This window comes from Thermobia domestica, chromosome 10 (assembly GCF_964235325.1).
Source record: "Thermobia domestica chromosome 10, izTheDome1.hap1.1, whole genome shotgun sequence".
In the NCBI taxonomy this organism is placed as follows: Eukaryota; Metazoa; Arthropoda; class Insecta; order Zygentoma; family Lepismatidae; genus Thermobia; species Thermobia domestica.
In genome coordinates, this window is record NC_137463.1 from 266,733,323 (window position 1) to 266,753,028 (window position 19,706).

The window sequence follows — 19,706 nt, forward strand, 5'->3', positions numbered from 1 at the left end:
TTCCGCTTGAGCTCGAACCCCTGACGGGTTCTTGCGGCGCTACATAAATGGTGCTCAGCAGTGAGATTCGATTATTAGCTCGTCATCTAAAAATGTGTTAATTGGTATTGTTTTATATCATCTTATGTTGCGTTTGTAAATGACAAAGCAGGAGTTATTTATATTATTACTTTCATTGTGTTATATTGTTTGCTTAGGGTCACATCTATATTCTAGATGAGTAACGTATAATTTAATGTTTAAATTGTGTTAATTGAAATGACAGGTTTCCTATTAAGTTGCTCGAAATTTAAATCTAAATGTAAACATTTTGTGTTGATGTGTTGCGTTGGGCAAATGCCCCCTTCTACCCTGAAAGTTTAGCTATCATTTTGCTTGTTCTAGAGAAGTCAATGAGGGAAGGAAAAAGAAACAGTCCATATATCAAAAGAATAGTTCGTTCCTTTTTCTTCAACACAGAGAGAAAACATCTGTTCTCTGTTAGTTTCCCCAGCTGGGCAAAACAAAAAAAAATATATATATCTATATATTTTGTGAAAAGAAAAAGCGAGAAAAAGGAAATGTGTTGGTTAGCATTCCTCGGTTGTGTACTGCCTTAGTATTCAAAAAACTGTAGGGAGAAAATATCAACACAATACCTTGAGAAGGTTTATGGCGCCAAATGCGGGACGGAGACTTTCTTCTTCACCTATCGAGATGAAAGCTATTCCGTTCTGTATTCAAAGCTTCTCAACGTATTCTGAGTTCGATTCTTGCAATGGATTTTCGCGAGATTCATTTCAAGAATCATCAGTCGTAAGGCTGGTGTAGGAACTCCAAGTACTCAAATTCTGCTTGTGTAATTAATGTACAAGTCAGTCAAAACAAACATCATTGAAATTTTGAAATTTATTTTGAAATTTTCATTCTGTGAGTCCTTATACTCACGCGTTGTTAGTTCTTTGATTGTGGGTAAATTCTTGATCTTTCCCCGACTGGCTTCTCAGCGTTAGTGGTAAATTAAATATTATGTTAGGTGCTAAAGAGATTCCTTACACGAACTATACGAACTAAAGCCTTAATATGTTTCGTTTCTCAGTAAAAGTTCATAATGAGATTCATTATTGTGATTTTGAAGTTTTCAAATTATTTTTAATTTTTCTTGGAGGCCAATTTAATTTTATTGTTTATGAATGGACGTGCTTTTTGTTAATTATGAGAGGATTAAGTATACCAAGATTGAAAGTTTAAAAGGGCAATAAATTCAGTTAGTAATTTGTTTTAAGTAGAGACCATTCTTAATAAGTTGTTGTAATATTAATCCTAACTCGTTATTTTATTATTTTAAGTCGTGTTTGAATAAAGACAACACTAATGTGGGACACCCCCGAAGTATAGTACCCTGTATTCAAAAACCGCGAGATCCCTTGTATTTTGATTGAATGATAAGAGCGTAAAGTATTAGGATATGCGTTATTGCTTTTGAAGTCCATGGCATCAAAGTTTTGTAATTTTAATAAAGCTCTTGTAAATTTTAATTGCCAGTGTAAGGCTGTTTTATTAAGGAAGAAATACGTGAACTTAATGTAGTAGAAAGATTAATCCTAATAATTCCGTTTGTGCTTAGCTATTGTTATTAATTAAGGAGACGTTTAAATAATTTATTAGTAGACATTATTAGTCAATGAATCTTTTCTTATTCATTATGTCAGAAGTTGCATTATCTATAAATTTATTACCTTCCGGTCACGACAAATTCGACCGTAGTCATTGTGTTAATAATTTCATTTGTTCAGGACGTAAAACCGTGCTCTGTAGTATTGTTATTAATTTTGCTATTCCTTGCCGAGTGCTAATGCCTCGAGTTGTGTAATTATTTTGTAAATTTTAGCGAGCTATCTAATTTTGGAACGTGTCGTTGGGAGACACCCTGTCGGAAAATATTGAGACGGTGATCATACCTCTCCCTTGTTCCAGTAATAATTCATGGAGTATAGATTAGGTTAGGATGTGTCAATTCCCTTTCCTAAAAGGAGTACCAATTCCATCAAACGTGATAATTAACTATAATTATCAGCCCCAAAGCGTACATTGGTCGTCCAGAGAATTGCCGCCTGTTTCTATCGCTTGTATTAGCTGAGAACCGCGCAATCTCTGATGATTATACTCCGTTGAATCGATCTTATTGTACCAATTCCATCAAACGTGATAATTAACTATAATTATCAGCCCCAAAGCGTAAATTGGTCGTTTCAGAAAATTGCCGCTTGTTTCTATCGCTTGTATTAGCTGAGAATCGCGCAATCTCTGATGTGGATCCTCTGTTATATCGACCTTATTGTATAATGGTGCGTCCGCGTAATTGTAAGGATGTTAAGCCGGATCTTTGAGAAGGCTTACCCCCTTAAAGGTACGGGACCCTCCTATTACATCCCAGGTCGACATGGACCCCCTAGGTCCCGAAGCTGTTTATTATCGTTCTGTTTACTAACGAACGACCAGAGAATGTTTGGTTCTTTCGGAAGGAAGCCCAGTGTTTCGTTCGAAAGACACCCTATGGTGTTAAAGTTTTAATTATGTGCTTTTCGAGATGGTAATGATATGTTTGGAAGCTAATGTTGTATTTTAATGGTCATAAATGTTCTTGCTCGCGAGTGCCTAATCTAATCAAAGGTGCGTTTGTGTAGACCTAATCCTTTTTGAGCACTCTTGCTCCCTAATGAGTCCAGACACGAGTCCTTAAAAAACCTAAGGTTGTCCGAAGAGATAATTAAATTCACTTGTCCGATGTATCAAGTATTGTTATGTTTTCTAGCTTCCGAGTAACTTAGTGATGTTATAATATCATGAGTAAAAGAAATGTTTTTGCAAGTCCAGGAATCGAGTTATTTTCTAGAATGAAATCCTTATCGGGCCTAAATGTCAGATACAGCCGCCCTGTTTAGAAAATAAGTGCATTGTTGATCATTTTGTAATTGTGTAATTGCATATAAACTCTTTCTTGTCTCCTATTTGAAATGATAAATCGTTCTTTTGTGCATCTAGATATCCCAAAAGGTCTCTAAAATTTAAATACGCGGTTAAATTCCTCAAAGTTAAAGTTATGAATAAATGCGAAGTAAATGTAAGTCCCAGGGTCATATGAGTTAATATTAGATGATAGGCTAAAAGTAATTCTTATTATACCTCTCTTGCCTCCTGCCGTCCGAGTGCCAACTTAATTTGTATCTAAGAGTCGACATCATGTCTCCTGTAAGGAATTCTCGTTGAATTGTATTAATTGTTCTTAAATGTATTTAAGTAATTATAGTCTATTCCCGTTCGATTGTATTTCTATAAGGTTGTGGCACATTCTATTTTTATCATTTGGATATATTGACTATTGTATTTACTAGGAATAGACTTGTTAAGCTGTAATTGTAATAATATTCTAACGTGAATATACATTCTAATAATTATGATAATGGCATTTGATATATTATACGTTATAATGTATATGATAATTGTATTTTGATATCTTCTATATGATATAATTAATATGAATTTTTGGTGAATATCCAGGTTGAAATTAAGATCTACCAATTGAAGGGTATCAATATTTTACTGTAAAAGGTAGTTGTTATCATAGTAAGGCAACAAGATAGTTGCCTGAAGTTATATTTAAATTTATTCACTTCTAAACGTCAGTACTTCAGTTATATTGGTTCCTTTGTTAATAGAATGACGTAAAAGCGAAGTACCTCTGTGCGAATAGTACAATTAAATATATGTTGATTTAAAGTTCTATATTGTAACTTTACCTCTTTTATCGATTAATTATTTGTAGCAGTTCATTCTATAAATTGAGATGATTTACTTGATTGATTTAATTAAGCGTTCGTTCAACTGCGTGACAATAGTCACTAAACAATAATATTGAACCACGCATTAATTGGCATATTGCTAAATGAAAATGTTGAAAGTTTAGAGAATAATTGATCTTGTGTATTGGTCGTTTGCGTCATGTTGTAATTTAGGTATTTTTTAGACGTAACTGTAGAATTGCCATCTAGTTTATGAACACCCTGTATTGAGTCGTGTTCCATATAAATGTTATTTAAAAAGGGTTCATTTTGAAACATTCATACGCTGTCCCGTACTGAATTCTAATTGTTTAAGGGATGAATGTTATAAAGTGTTTAAAAATATATATATATGTTCTAGTTATCCCTTTCGCGCTAAAAGAAATCAGCCTTCATTTCATTCGAAAGCTTGTATGAAAACGTAGAAATTCTTCTTTTGGCCGTTCTTTGTTTAAAAGAAAAACCAGACCCTTACCAGACAGGGCTGTAGTATAATTTCTTTTTTTCACACCACCCTGACCTCAGCGTGGAGTGTAGTAGTAAAAAAAAAAAAAAAGAAAACATCTGAGTGTCAATTCTCAACTACCCTCCGGTAGTGGATAACCTTCGACCTCAGGGAGTCCCAGTGACCTAATTTTGAGTAAAGACTAGAGGGACATAAAAAAAAAAAAAAAAAAACAAACTGGCTCCCTTTCTTATCGTATAATTAATGGTTTGTTTTGACAATTTTGGAGTCTGTGATAATGTGTAAATTTTAATTAAAGTATCGAAAAACAAAACGTAGATAAAAAGAAAATTTACATATAATAATAGTAAAAAAAAAATGAAATAAATCCTTCATTAACTAATGTAGTTATCTTCTGTATACGGTAATCTTGCGATTCTGTGTAGTGTTTATAATCTCTAGAATTTTTAGGTAATTGATTCTTGTACTTTTAATCATACAGAAGTCACTTAAATCTTTTTTAAATTTAGTAATTCTATATATATACCTAGTGGAAATTCCGTTTAGGAAATGTGCAGTTCCTTGAATGTCCAGATAGGTTAAAAATACAACTATCGTGAATGATTGTAGAGTTAGTAAAAAAAAAAATATATATATACGTGTAAATATTTATTATCTATATATATTCCATATGTAGTTATAATTGATTTGTATAGCATAATCGCGTGTTCCTTGGGTTTAATATCTTATTATATTAATTTAGTATGGGTCATCTATTTTCTTTACATACGTGTATATCATTTGTATATATAGGAACTCGTATCATAATAATAACTATAAAAACTGTGTAAAAAAAAATATATATATATATCTTTACAGGTGTACTGTATATAATTGAGGTCTTTTGTGTTATCCCTCGCTATAATGTTTTAATAGGTATAATGTAGTTATATGAAATCATGTTGTATTGGCCTTGTTAATCTTTGTATATCTTTATAGACAAGACTTAGTTTGTAAATATGTAGGAACAAATCGTACCAACTAGGGAATTCTTTGTATTATACGTATATAACCATTTGTAGAGTCATGTAGTAACTTCTGAAATTTGTGATTCACTCACAATCGAGATTTTATATCTAAATAATTGTTGTAGATAGTGAGTGTATATAATAATCGTAACCGATATTAATCTTGTAAAATTGCTATATTGATACTATATTATTGTAGCCATTTTAATATATGTATAATTGTCGTTTGAGGTAGTTACTAATGATAAATTTTATTGTGTATGTGTTTGTAATTGATGGGTCCAACTACACATATATATATATACATATAGTTTAAATTTTAGTTGATATTGATAATATGTGTATCGTCAGTGTGATATTATGAGTTCACTCTGACCTTTTATACATCTTTTACCTAGTATAAATTTGTATATATACTTTAGCTTAGATAAGTGTTTTAAAAGTTATTTCTATCATCATATCTATCTATGTATTAGTTACGTAAGTGTTTTTCTCGAAGTTGTAATCATGATCCTAATCTTATGTAATTTCGTATTTAGCAGTGTTGCAAACCCCTTTCAACAATTTCTTACTATTTTTACATTACTGATTATTTCAAGGTAGTGTTGCCAACCCTGCAGATAGTTTAATAGTAGTTAACAGTGTTTCCAACTCACTTAAATTTTTCTTCATTTCCAATCCAAATATGACTCTGTAACGAAATTTTGTTAACTTCACTCTAACATTAAGTACAAAATTTCTTTCCCAAGGGGCGTCGAATGTCGTGGCTAAAATTTCGACCAAACTTTTTGCGGTGTTTTTGCAAACACCCTGTACTCCACGACAAAGTTCTCCCTTGTATAACCTACGAGAACTTGTGTAAATCAATTGCTATGTGAGTATCACCCAGATCTATTCTCAAATTTCTTCACTTACTAATCTAGAGGAACAACTTTATTTCTTAAAAACTCTTGGAAGCCGAGAGGTATTCAGAAATAGATGTCTGTCGCATTCTGCTCCAGACACCCTTCCCAACCAACTACGAGACGATAAGATTATTCTTTTTTTTTCTCTCTCTTTTCCCCTTTAAAACAACTTCTCTGATATTAATGTTACCAAACCCTCTTAGAGTCTTAGTTCTGATATGACTCCTTATTCTATATTTAGCGCTGACTTCATACTTTCGCAGCTGCTAGATTGACCCTTGAACCGATTATTAGTAAGGGACTTGTGTCACCCTTTCCTTGTATAATGTTGTGTAATTTTAACTGGTTTTAGTTGGAACCCATATCTGTATTTTTTTTTCTTTTCTTGTGAAGGTGTGTGCGTTCTGGAAACTCTATACGATATCAGAAATGTCGCGCGCCTATCATAAGTAGTATGATATCACCTCTAGCCAATCAGAATTTACCAAGTGTTCCGAACCATTACATCATTTACATCCAACCAGATTCTAAAGAAATTTTTCTAAACGATTGCACAATCTGTGGTAACATTGAGTCATCTTAGATTGACACATAAAACCTCGAGGATGATCTTTCGGTTGGTCAATTACCGCCGAACATCCGAAGAGCACATAGTCCGTGCTTCTCTCTCTCCCCTCAGGGGGGGGGGCCGTCCTCTGCACTCTTTGTAGAGAGAAAGAGAGAGCCTCTCATTACTTTAGTGGTAACTTAATAATGTTACCTAGTGCCGTACAGTGAAGTTCATGTCTAGGAAGTTATAAAAAGCCAAACTGTGCTGCGTCTACTATCAGGCGTGCTGACCGTTTCCACGCCAACTTCTTGGAATTGATATTGTGTATTGTGAGTAAGTACTGTTTCTTTCTTAGCTCTCCAGAGAGCCATTTACCCTTACTCAAGACTTAAATTCTTCCATAGACTAAATTAACTACTTCGCCCTAATTTCGTTGAACTGTTTCCTGGACGTCGTCACACCTGTGTGTACAAATTGTGGATATGTAGAAACCTGTAACTGAATCTTGCTTAGTAAATTATAGTGATCCAATTTAATGTTTGATATTATGGTCTGTAAATAAACTGAACTCTTTCATAATAAATAACTCGCAACATAATCATACTGCTTCCATATTATTATTACTATAACAGACCATATAAAATCCTCTATCTCTCTATTCTATTGAGAGACGCCTCCGCTAAGATCACGCACTGCGATTAAGTGGTAAGACACCTTACAGTGGATCGTCGTGAGAGTAAATCTACTGATATTCTAGATCCTAGTTCTGTCTGTTCCTGGGGACCTCCGTCCCCCTTTCAAGGGACTACCAATGAGCCTGGTAAGTCAAGATCCTGTCCCGACAGAGATGCCAGATGCCGACCTCCTCTCTGAACCATCCACAGGTAAGAGTAACATCTTTTCAGCCAATCCGCTCGGGCTATCAACTACCGCTACTAGTTTGCCAACTCCAAGAGATTAATGTAGTGAAGGAGTTAATTGCGTCATCTGTGATTAGAATGTGTAATTTGATTTGCAGTAGTGTTGTGTGTCGCCAGTGCATAGTGTAAGAGGGCTTTGGTAGGAAAGTGCCTCTTAGTGTAAATCATGTGTTCCTTACTCGTTTGTTCATCTCAACGAACCGACTTCCTATCCTTGCGGCTTTTCAATATGTTCTTTGTAATGTAGTAATTCATTTAACCAAGGGGAGTCGCTTCCTCAATCGGCTTAATATTTAGTATATAAATGGATATTCTTAAGCCCTAGTAAATCACTTGATAGAATTAAAATGATCCTTGGTTCTAATCGTTTGGTCGTTCAACTAACCTAACTGCTGTAACTGCCCATTTGCTTGAACCCTGTCAATACTAACGAGGCGCACTTTTACTTTGTTGTTTAGTCCGCCCCTCGTGATGTCATCATTTATAGCGGGATGTGTTTGACCTCCCTCTCTCTTTTGATTTATAAATTTAGAAGTGTTTCTATTAGTCACTTGCGTGGCCATACCTAAATTATAGATATTATTATGTATTTCTTTAACTAATAATGTATCTGAGTAGACATCACGGCGGACAGTTTAACACTAAATATCTTTCTGTAAAATTGCAATATAACCCCTGCCGGGTTAAGGAGTTATTGCGCCTCCCTCTCTCTGTTTGATGTACTAACCTGTAAGTGATTCTTTTAGCCACTTGTGTGGCCAGACGATAATTATAGATATTCTTCTATGTATCTCATTAACTATTAAGATGTCTAAGTGAACATCCCGACGGACAGTTAAGTACTAAGTATCTCTCGGTGATATTGTAATGTAACCTCTGTCGGGTTATGGAATTATTGTGCCACTCTTGGCTTGAACGACCCTTCTCGTACTGAGACCGTCGTCTCAGACTTAATATCATAAATCACACCACTCCCTGTCCAGACCACTGCTATCGGTGTGATCAGAGAATTATTATTTATTCGTATTAATTGAGTTTATTACTTTGATACTGTCTCAAGAACCTCGTAATATTTTGTAATATTGAGGAAGCGACTGTTTGACGAGCCTTTTGCCTTTCACGCAAGGACGGGTGTAACCTTATCAAGATCAGATTGTTATTAGAAAAATCCTACCGGTGGTTCCGCTTGAGCTCGAACCCCTGACGGGTTCTTGCGGCGCTACACCGCCTCTGATAATAATAAATAGTAAGTCTTTTCTGAAATAGTAGAATTTATGATGGCCATCCAGGATCAAGTGATACCAACCCGAAACTACTGTAAATACATACTGAAACAAGAAATACCGGATAAAAAATTCAGAAAATGCGGAGACACATCAGGATGAACACATTACAGGCTCATGCCGTATAATGGATCCGCAGACTATCTGAAAAGACACAACAATGTAGCAAAGAGTATTCACCAGTTTTTGGTACATAATGTGTAACTAACCACTGGTACTAAGCCATACTACAAATACCAGCCAAATCCAGTCAGAGGCGGATCTAGAAATTGAAAACTGGGGAGGGGGGCACCCAGACCCCAGACTACGATAAGTATATCATGACTTTACTATACATTGTCAAAAATATATAAATAATAAGTTAAATTATTTTTGTCAACTAAAAACTGGGGGGATTAGGCTCCCCGGCCCCAGGTTATATCCGCCACTGAGTCCAGTACTTGAAAATTATAAATACAAACTCGAGAAATTAGAATGGATGTAACGATATCTCCAAACATACCCGACGTCACTATTATCAATAAAACGGCCCAAGAAGTAGCTTTCATAGGTGTACCAGTATATATATAACATTCAGTATGAAAAAGTAAGAATTGTGAAAAATGTATAATCAAAATTAAAAGAATTCAGATGAATCAAAAAGAAACTCTACAACAAGGTCACCTACTTTGCAGGTTTTTTTTTTTTTTTTTTTTTTTTTTTTTACAAAGCTTTGCTTCGTTATCTTCAACGAAGTATTAATTGATATGATTTGCTTTTAAGTAGAAATTATTTAAGTAATCTAATCTCTGTCTGTTTGAAAAGCTTACTCACTTATCATTGATGGCAGTGGGAAGAGATTCCCATTGTTGCATCTGGCAACAATCAACAAATTAAAAAAAAGGAGGGAAAAGCGTGAGAAGAGAAGACCGACAGCCATTTTGTTGATTAAGATGGAAGTGCACACAACGTCACCTGTTGAAGCATCCCAAAGAGAGTATGGAGTGTGCCCGTGAACATTTCACTTTTCTTTCTTCTCTTTTTTTGAAGGGAGGGGACGCATACAATGTAAATGGAAGCTGGCTGGACCAGATGCGTCGGTATTTCATTAGCCTACATCCCACGGGACTGTTACAAACGCTTTCTTGCATGTCTTGTGCGTTATTAGTTTATAGCTTGGGATAATGAATTCTGGTTCGTCAACATTTATTGAGTATGTTGTAAAAATTCACAGTAATGTTTTAATGCCATATGAAATAAATCTCAAAAGACAATTGTTTTTCTTTTTCTTTTCTTTTTCTTTTTTTTTAATACTACATGAAGATATTGAGACACTTCCAGATGAGTCTAGATTTGTAGATGAAGTTGCAGTTGAATTTTAATGTATATGCATATGTATGAAGAGGGAGAAACAAATTAAACCGTGTCTAAGCGATCGGTGTCAAACATAGAAGTAGGAGGGGAGAAAATAGAACAGGTGTTTACTTTTCAATACCTGGGTAGTATTGTTAGTGATGATATGAAGTGTGAAGATGAAATAAAACCAAGGATAGGAATGGCGAAAGAAGCCTTTAAGAAGGAAGAAAATAATATTTTATGGGACTTTGAATATGGAGTTGAGAAAAAAAAACACATAAAATGTATCGTGTGGAGTATGGTACTGTATGGTGTCAGAAACATGACATTACATAAAAATGATTACAAATGACTGGAGGCTTTCGAAATGTGAGTGTGAAGAAGAATGGAGAGAATTAGCTGGATCGAGCAGAAAACGAATGAGAGCATGTTAGAAATGGTGGAGGAGACAAAAGTAATATTAGATATTATGAAGAAGAAGAGAAACTGGTTGGGACATTGGCTAAGAAGGGACTGTATCATGAGGGACGTGCTAGAGGGTCTGGTGGCAGGAGAGAGAAGGAGAGGGCGAAGAAGACTACCATTAATGGACGATATCAAAACAGAAAATTCATACGCGAAAACGAAGAGGTTAGCGGAAGACCGTGGAGCATGGAAGCTTGTCAATTGTGACAAATGACCTGCCAATAATGACAGAATACCTATGATGATGATGATTATTATTATATTTGATGAATTCGAATATATTCGCCCTGTCCTAAAATTCGTCGGTGAAACAAGTTACGAACGTTAATGTACTCGGTTTGGCTCAGCCCACTTCTTGCTAATCGTCGAATTTCGAGTGTGCTCGTGCTAGCAAATTGAAGGAGCTACTTTAGTAACGGAGCTGGAGCTACACATGTTCCTATCCTTTTCTCAATAGATACCATGTTACTATTAACTAAAACATTGAAATATGTAAAACGGATTTGATAACTATTTTGTGTTATCCAATTTTTATTGGATAGCTACACTGTTTGCTTCAATACAATTTCAGAATTTACTTCATGGTGCTATTTAATTTCATCCAGACTTGTAAAATCGAAACTAAATGGCTTATTTTACTCTGCAAAGTGTGTACATATAGAAATCACTATTAAATATACGTATATAATCTCTGACCTATTTCTAACCAAATATTTTGCATCAATTCACATTCTGTTAACGTCTTTAGATGTTTTTTTTATTCCTGCTGTATCTAACATTTGGTTCATAATTGAAGAAGAGAAAATCAATTGGAAAGATGTTTTAATTATGTAGGTCTTGTTTTGTTTTTCTGTACGAGCGAAAAACTGGATCTTTGTTCTTTCGAGAATGAAATAACGCGTAGGTATCAATGGTCAACGTGTTTTTCGCTGTATCATTCAAGAGTAGAAAAAAAATCCATGTCCAATTTGCTTCGCTCTCATTCCCATTGTCTTTATTTCTTTCATTCGTGTGATTTTTTTATCTTCTTTCTGTTTGTATCTGTTCCTATTTCCATTTTCTTAGCTGCAATATTCACACCGGTGCATCTTCATTTTCCTGGGTCCAAGGTCGTTCCACCGCAAAGACTTACAGTTGTTCATAGAAGTCAGCGGGCTGCGCTGCGTTGACCGGATAGTGTTACCTAAAAAAAAGTTCTTACATCCTTTTCTCCGCCCAGTTTTTCATAATTTTTACTTGAGATATGGCGTTTCTTCTATAATCAGAATTGTTGACCATTTATTTTATTTTGCGAGAGGTCTGATGTTTACCAAACAGGTGAGAACGCTCTGCCAGTTACACTGGTATTTTAGAGAAATATTGTGAAACAGCAGCGAAGGTTGCGTGGCTTGTTTTTTTTTTTTTTTTTTTTTTTTTTTTTTAATAAATATCTTTAATGGAGTATGCATTATATTACCACTGTCTTCGGAGTGAAAAATAGGGAGACCAATGGCCCTGGCCTAATTTCAACTTTCGTTTGACGTAAATGATGGAAAATACTGCTCGCGTTTGCTGGCACTTCTGTTGGGCGTATAAATTTCTCGATATGCAAGTATTTCATTTATTTCAAATGGCGATTATTACATTTATTGACAAACTACCAGCCATGACAAAAAAAAAAAAAAATCTTACATTTTTTACCTTAAGTCAGAGGATTTTAAATTCAATTTTCAAAGTGAAATTTCCGTCGGATTTCCTCTTCGTCCCACTACCCAAATTCCTAGATTGGAGAGCTCCTTTGTGGTCAAGTGGTTAGCGCACGCGCCTTTGACGTGAGAAATCCGGGTGCGGTTCCCGGTGGGACCTCATATGGTTTGCATTCCCAACAGGTCAAAAGGTCCACAACTCATGTAGACTCGCTGCTGAACGTGACGTCAACTAGATGATAGTTTATTTAAGGTCAGAACATTTTAAAATCTTTCATCCTTTGCGTTTTCTACTAGAATGCTCACCTTTGATGCGAGAGGTCTCTAGTTCGATTTGAGGCTAAAGAAGTTTGTGGTAGACAACATCGGATTAGTTGGTTTCCTGTTGGCTCTATCGTTTCCTCCCATAATCTCAATTTAGCCTAAGGGCATACATGTGGAATGTAAAACTAGATTTAATTTAATTCCTTTGCTTCTTCCTTTATCTCTAGATATTTTCCATGTGTTTTCAGAATCCGACTGTGTTGTCAGTAATTCAAAAGGTTCAGCTGTTGCTAAGCGAGAAAGCCCTAGCGAAAGAGAGAGGAATTCCTTCACCCGATAGCAGAGCTTGGAATGGAAGACTAGGTATCAAGTCAATGTGGTATATCTTTAACTAACTCACTCTATGGTCTATGGAACCCGGAGGTTCAATGCCGCGTTCACAAAATATCTCCACTGACTTCTATCCTTAGACAACTGGATCGAGTTTCTACTTTGTATTCCTACTTCTGCGAGATCCATCTTCTTTTTCATACTCATAACATTATTTGAAATCTTCATTTAAATTATCTATTTCTTTAACAAACTTCTAGGTGAAGACCACAAAAATCAATTTATTGGGAAAGGAGTGGAAGGAAAACCATATAGGCCTATTATTAAAGGTAATCTCGGCATTCATCTGGTAAAATAAAGAAATTCTCTAACCAGCATGACTGGTAGCACAGTTTGAAGCCAGTACCTCCTAATTCCAAAGCAATAACACTACGCACCAACCTACATCCGCTTGATTAAATTATTCTCGCTTATAGGCTCTAAAATATTATTCTGTAGAGTAACAAGAACTCTGTGTATGCCGAGAATCAAACCCAGGCCAGGACAAATCGAATCGGACGTCAGGGCAGAGCAACGATTCAAAGGCAAGCGTCTAGAGGCAATGAATCACGATTTCTTTACTGCTACTTTAGCTGAAAATGAATCCTGATATTATAGTAAAAGAAATATAAGTTAAATTGGCCATCTATTTACTTTGGCGTCATATACAGTATGTGAAACCATGACTACGAAGTGGGTCCACGGAAAGAAGTCAATATGCAAATTGGTAGTAACATATATTTTGTATCGTCAAGATTTCACAGTTGTTTGGCCGAATTAGCAGGTGGCCAATTTAACAAGCTTTAAGCTGTTAAGCAAGTTGTATATTGGAAGACCAAGGAAACTAGAAGAAAGACCAAAGTCAAGGGCGCCGATTTCTTTGTAAATTTGGAGGAGCACATTCAGATGTAGAAGGCATAAATATGAGGATTTTAAGAAAAATTGCATTCAAATTATGCCAAATATTGTATATTCATAAATACAAGGCGGGGGCCTACATGAGTTTTTTGGGGGGGCTCGGCCCCCCAAGGATCGGCTCTCTTGGCCAAAGTAAGAATTTGATCAAGCACAGTATTTCCCTTCCATCAATACTGAGATTACGCACACCGAAGTCAAATAAGTAGAGATTCCTAGAAGACAAGAGTTTAGACTATTTCCGTAAAGGTGTCGTAACATTTGATATCTTGTCTCGAAGATTGTATTTGTTGCTGTTGGAATGGCTTTATTTCGTTACAGGATCGTTTCGTTTTTTTCTCGGTAACCTTAAATCAAATTTTGCTAATAATAGAGTTACTGAATGTTAATATACAATATTTCTGGCGTGCGTGAGTATTCACATTTAGTGATTAAATATCTTTATTTAAAACGACAGATTTGTGTCAGGAAAGTTTGAAAATACTGGTAAAATATCTCTAAAACGTATACTAATACTAAATCCATTAGATATAACTTCATATTTTTCATTTTTCTATATAGTGTATATAATAATGGCAAGAAAAAATTGCACTGCTGAGAAATTTCTCATTGTTGTACTAACAGGGAGGTTGGAAATAATATCTCCAGGATCCTAACCCATTAACACGCACCTTAAAACATGTGTAGTTGTGCACAAGACATAACGAGGTTGGTCGCTGTGACTGCTATTAGGTTTTGAGTACCGTTGTCTGAAACGCTGCTGTCCAATGCTATCACAGCCACGAACGAAACCTTCCCAGGAAATTGTATGCCAACGACCTTTTCCAAGATATTCACAGAATCTACGAGATTTTTCAACAATTTGCATAAAGATGAGTGAAAAGTCGCAGCTGTAGATTGTGTCGTGCACTATATAACGGTACACTGGAGAAGCTCCAATTATGGCGGAACTACCTTTCTTCTTTTATACAATATTTATCTAATGAAAGTAGAGCATCTGTTTATCCATTTGCTGTGATCATTTAGCATTCCTCTTCGAAAGATACACAGATGACACAAATTTATTTGAAGAAATGTTAAAATTGACTATTATGGCTTTCTTTTAAAGTATTTGGGGTCGTCTGGTTCTACATTAGATATTGTTTTGGGTTTGTTTCTAAATTTTTGCTGTTGTTTTACCGTTTCTTTAATTTCTTAAAGACGTAAGATGTAAAGACCACAAGGGAAACTAAAGGGCTACGTGGAAGTAAGGTTCTTTGCCGATGCCAAAGATACCTGAACTTATGAGGTCGCCGTTCACGAGTATGGACCTCACATTCAGATTACCTCATCCTCAACGAGTGAGAGTGAGGTTGAGTGAGTGTGAGTTCAAATTCATGATGTGTAAGTTCCAATTCATCTTCCAATTCATCTTCCAATTCGTGAGTGAGTGTGAGTGAGTTCAAGTGAGTGTGATATCGAAATATAAGCCTGATATAACGTTCTTAATATAATCGTGAGATCAAGTGAGTGTGATGTTGGTATTGCCTGTTTATTGTCTCTTTTCAGCACAGAGGCTATAGGAAACGTGCACCTACAATTTAAAATGGGATCCGAACTCCGTAAAGAGCTCCATCGTGGCTAAGCTGTTTGTGTATTCACCTTTGGCGTGGGAGACCACCTGGGTTCATATCCCGGTGGTAGTCATGTTGTTAGAATTCCACATTAAACTGTAGGTCCACGTCTTATATAGCCTCACTGCTGAAAGAGACGCAAAACTGAAAATTGAATAAAATTAAATCGTAATGCGTTCAAACTTTCTAATACTCTCCCGCCGGGAATCGAACCCCTAGTACCATATACATCAAAGATGCACACAGTAGCCACTAGACTAGTGGGGAAGGGTGAGTACAGGCCTCATAACGAGTCATTTTTTTAAAACTAAAAGTTACTTTTTTCAAGTTGGTCACTAAAAGTTACTTTTTTTCTTCAAATTTGTCACTAAAAGTTACTTTTTTGGGAGGTAAAGTAACTTTTTCAGGTGATTTATGTTTTGCATTGGCAGTTTTCTAAGAAAAATATAAAAATAAATGGAAAAAGGCAGAAACTTGTTACTCATTACTCTTTTGAAAGTTTCAGTACTTGCTGCCACATGTGAAACAGTCAGCTTTATTCTCACATTAGCTTTTCTTCTCTCTAATGCACAGTGGTGGATACTTAAGCTCTCAAGGTGGGGTTGGGAACTCTTCTCTGTTTATTCTTTCTTCTATCATAATAGTCTTTTAGTTTTCTCTCGTAATAGTTAATGCTCCGCTCAACGTTGTGTGTGTTGTTTGTGTGGTTCATCAGGTTCGTCTTGTGTTATGCTTCTTATATGTTCTTAAGAGTAGGTGATGAATTTGAATATTTCATGGTTTTGTGAACTCTCAATGCTAAGTTATAGGGATGAAGAAATTCGGAAATAGGCCAGAAGTGGTTCCACTTATTCAGAAGCTTCTTACATCTGCTAAGTCTGCCTACCGTAACTACAAAGCATACATAGAAAACCTAAGAAAGGAGGAAGCTCAAAAAGAAGTAAAGAAGAAAAGATGAAACAAAACAACAAACAAAGAGAGAGGTGATGGAGAAATTGACAAAGAAAAAAGGGGCATGATGAGATTTTGGTCTCTTTTTGGTCACTTTTTCGTGTGCTCTTGGTCACTTTTCAACTATTTACAAGAGACCAGACCACTATTAGCCCTGTGAGTATAATGTTGAGTTGATTATGTGAGTATGAAGTCGAATGAGGTTGCCGAAATAATAACGTGACTCAGAGTATCTGTGATGTCGAATTAAGAGTCTTCATCCCTGCGAAATTAAAATACCACTAATTTTACAGTAATTATGTGATATTTTCTAGTAGATAAAAGATAATTGAAATATGGAACAAGAGCGCCCTAGACAATATTATTTTGCGTGAGGTACCGTTATCACAAGTCACCTAGTGGCTTTATGTTTTCAGCTATTTAGAAACGCGAAAATAAATGCCGATTTTCAAAATGGCTCGAAATCGAAAGCAGACAAGTGAGTCGTGACTATCAAATCACGATGGAAGTGTAAGGTTGAATGAGTGTGCTGTTAGACTCATGATCTGTTCCAGGCGTGCACTCAGAAATTTTTGTTGAGAGGGGTCCAACACTATAAGCCACTACGTCTATGTAGTATTGAAAGGGTATGATTCTGTTCCCGAATAGACGTTAAGTAATTGTAAAATACTTCCATCTATATTTTCAGGAAAAACTATAAAACTAGATTGTTTTTATAAGAGAAAGAGTACATTGTGAAGTGTAGGATCAAATGTTCATGCCACATCAATCATTTCCCTGTTAAACAAGTAGGCCTATAGTTTTATTGAGAAAGTGTACAAATGTATATTGAGTTAGGAAGGTTTGGTTGGAGATCTGGACCTGATGCACTTCCCTCAACGTATCTGCGCCTATGCATGTATTTAAAGATACTTCTTCGAATTTCACTTAGTTAAACTGAAGGAAAACCCTGAATAAATTTCAATCAATATGATTGGCCACTGAATTGGAGCTCGTAATCTCCGGATTGTGAGGAATAAACGATACATTTATCCTATATGTGCTTATTAGAACTTGGATTTTATTGTAGTACAAAGTGTAAGTTCTTACTAAGGGAGCTAAGACCATTTCTGACTTGGGACCTGCTATATTTGTACGATTACTGATTATTAGAATTTAGGATTTAAATTTCCGGGCTTTCGGCATCTATGGCCATGTTAGCCCGTCACGTATGAGGGATGGCGCAGACTCGTATCGAGGGGGATCTAGGGGGCCGGGCCCCCATAAATTTTTGCTGGTCTCCTAATATTTTCACGGTGGACTTGCAAATGAACTATAATATGATTGGATCGCCTCCCTAACTTCAGCAGCTCCCCCCCCTACATTTTTGGGCTGGCTACCGGCCTGGGATGGCGTCCCTTGGCGATAATACTATCCGGGGAAAGGGAAGGAAGAAAGGATTGGGGAAGAAAGGAAGTGGCCAGGGACCTATATGTTAGGTACCACCCCGGCATTTGTCCGGTGTGAATGGCGAAAACCCAGAAAAACCTCATTCAGGATGGCTGGCCGAAAAAAGCTTTTCACACTTTTTCGACCGAGGAATCGAACCCGAGACCACTCTAACTGAAGACAAGAGCGTTACCGACTACGCTACACGGGAGCATGATTAGTGATTATTAGAGACACGATTTTGTGGTGAATAAGAATTCGTAATTTCGTTATAGAAATATGTGTAAAGTGGGATAAAATGGCTGAATAAAAATTCGATATAAGAACACTATTTTCCTTGACAATTACATTTGACCTTAAGGGTCTTCACTACAGCGAAATTAAACTACCGCTAATTTTAGAGTTTTTCTGTAATATCTTCAAAACAAATAAAAATATTCGAAAAGCAGAAACGTAGTGAACTAGACAATACGATTTTGTATGTGATGCCGTTATCACAACTCATCTATCTGCTTTCGATTTGCAGGTATAGATAGATTTAGCATTTTTTGCGGGTTCTGTAAATAGCTGCATACCAAAAGCAGATAGGTGAATTGCGGTAAAGGTATCACATGCAAAAACGTATTGTCTAGTTCACTACGTTTCTGCTTTTCGAATATTTTTATTTCTTTGGAAGATATTACAGAAAAACTCTAAAATTAGTGGTAGTTTAATTTCGCTGTAGTGAAGACCCTTAATCTCCACTCATCAATTATAATGAGATGAACTCATGTATGAAATTTGTAAGGTTTTAGCTAACTGGCCCACCACATGAAGTACAAGGAACAAAATTTTAAAAGTACTATTTGCAGCATGAAAAATTCTGTTGTGATAATTTGTGAGATGCAGAACGCTGAAATAATGTGAGTTGGGCAATGATGAAAATACAACCGTAATCAAAACGTTTGAATTGAAATACATTTTGATTGATTTGTTTCATTAGATTTTGATGTCCTTTGTCAGCAACGTGGCTATATAGGATGGGGCCTACTGTTTAAAGCGGGCTTCGAACTACTACTTGGGTTTGTAATCTAGGCTTAAGCTCCCAGCAGGGTTTGAGCTTGCGATCACGCACGCCAAAACGAAAAAAGCTTTAAGTTTTACGTCCCACGGTTATGCCGGTTAGGCTAAAGGAGACGGTGATAATGAGAGATGAGTGAAATGGTGGAATGAAGAAAGTGGGAGGAAACGGGAGAACCCCGAGAAAACCCACGAGCACGGTGTTTGTCCACCACAAAGTTCACTTGGCGGGAGCAGGGTTTGAACCCGTGACCCCAAGCACCAGAGGTGAACGCTCTACCACTGAGCCACCGCGCCCTCGCACGCCAAAACGAGTTCTAGCCATGTGTCCATGAAGGATCTATGAATGCAAGTACATATCATGTGATTTTCACACATTTTCGCGCTAAACAAAATCAGTGCGTACAAACAAAAAACCTGTAAGTTCACTAAGCGTTTACTAACGGTCAAATATAAAGAAAGGAGAAATAATTGTAATGAATAATTCGTAAAAACATCGAAAAATTGTAACTTGCGTAAATTTCGTGGAATATCGACACTTGTTGCAAATTTCGTTAACTCGACAAAATTTCGCGTTTAATCGCGAGCGTTATATGGCCTAACAAATAGTGAAAAAAATATATATTTTAGATACACAACATTTTTATAAAAAACTAATACATTTCGCGTT

The 19,706-nt window shown here is 36.0% G+C and overlaps 1 protein-coding gene and 1 long non-coding RNA gene across 5 annotated transcripts in view; both read left to right on the plus strand.

Moving 5' to 3' along the window:
- The window catches only part of uif (sushi, von Willebrand factor type A, EGF and pentraxin domain-containing protein uif), a 330,814-nt gene that overhangs the window by 38,229 nt on the left and 272,879 nt on the right, over positions 1 to 19,706 (plus strand). The window lies entirely within an intron of this gene.
- Positions 830 to 7,347, plus strand: LOC145663194 (uncharacterized). Its single transcript, XR_014127160.1, has 2 exons — positions 830 to 5,113; positions 5,146 to 7,347. It is a non-coding gene; the product is annotated as an uncharacterized LOC145663194 (long non-coding RNA).